The 1,420-nt window shown below is 41.2% G+C and overlaps 1 non-coding gene across 1 annotated transcript; it reads left to right on the forward strand.

The window, feature by feature from the left end:
* Positions 1-390: 390 nt before the first annotated feature.
* Positions 391-497, forward strand: LOC132173158 (small nucleolar RNA R71). Its single transcript, XR_009439254.2, has one exon. It is a non-coding gene; the product is annotated as a small nucleolar RNA R71 (small nucleolar RNA).
* Positions 498-1,420: the final 923 nt, after the last annotated feature.

A 1,420-nucleotide genomic window follows, 5' to 3' on the forward strand; every position in this document is an offset into this window, starting at 1 on the left:
GTTAACAAAGTTGGGCAGTTTTGAGTGAAGTACGTTTGACTATCACATAACCCGCATGCATCCAATTGGTAAGTATCTGCTACATTTACTGGTTTATTTAAGACCATCGTATCAAACTGACGCCTGAGAACCTTCAATTCCTCCCTTAATTCAGCATCGTTCCTCACCTCATAGATGCTTCCTGTCTTGGGAGCGGGTTGTTGTCTGTCCCAACTATTTTGACTATTTTGAAAATTCCAATGTTGTGCTCGTTTAGCCGATTCGTCGAAAGTTTTATAAGCTTCATCCCCAGTAAGACTTAAGAATTCTCTACCATTCATAGTCTCAAGTGACTTTCGCTCACTTGGTGTTAGTCCCCTGTAGAAAATTTGAACAAGCACCTCATTCTGAAACCCGTGGGGTGGGCATTTTATAGTAAGCTCTTTAAACTTCTCCCAGCTATCGGTGAATCTTTCCCCTTCTTTCTGTCAGAAATTGGTGATCTGTAGATGGAGGTTATTGATTTTGGAAATTAGGAAGAACTTGTGGTAAAACTTGCTTTGCAGCATATCCCAAGAAGTGATAGATCCAGGTCTATTGTTGAGTAGCCAGGATTTCGCCCTATCATGTAGGCACAGAGGGAATAACCAAAGACGCACCGCTTCTGTTGGGGCATTTTGCGTATTAACAATGTCACACATTTCCAAAAAGGTCCTCACATGAACATATGGATCATCATTCTCTAATCCTCTAAATGCAGGAAGGTGATTTATCGTACTCGGCTCCAGATCAAAGCGCGTAGCTGGCAACACTATACACGACGGTGTGTTGGTAATATTGGGTACGAACAGCTCCCTAAGGGATCTAGGTTGATTTCGTTCTCCCATCTTAACAGACTTTTCCGAATCAGACTTGGAACTTTGAGAATTGGTGGGTGAGTTTGGTGGCTATCTTAGATTTTCTCTCACTGTTCTTTCAATTTCGGGATAAAAAATGTTTAACTCCAGATTTAAAGACATACAACTGAACATGCAAAAAGGAGCTAACAACCTAACAAACTAAAAAACTGAAATGAATGGAACTAAATTAAATTATATTAAACTAACTAAACACAATTGCACGCAAAAATTAATTTAAACAGAAACTAAAAACTCACGAAAATGGACCAAAATCTTTTGGCTAAAATCTACTGAACTTGTTGTGGTTGTTGCCTTTGCTGTGAGTGCGATCGATCGCGCTGATGTGTGCTCGATTGCACTCGAGTTAGTGTACGAATGAAGATGCGGCAGTTGACGAGCGCAGGTGCGCTTGACTTGCTGTCTTGGCCACAAGTGCGCTCGATCGTAGCAGGGCTGCGATCGATCACACTAACAGGGGCGTGTGGAAGGTGGTTGCGGTAAAACTGTAACACAAACAAAACAACAAAAAAATTCTCTTCTTT

Source organism: Corylus avellana, chromosome 6 (assembly GCF_965113065.1).
Source record: "Corylus avellana chromosome 6, dhCorAvel1.hap1.2, whole genome shotgun sequence".
Lineage (NCBI taxonomy): Eukaryota > Viridiplantae > Streptophyta > Magnoliopsida > Fagales > Betulaceae > Corylus > Corylus avellana.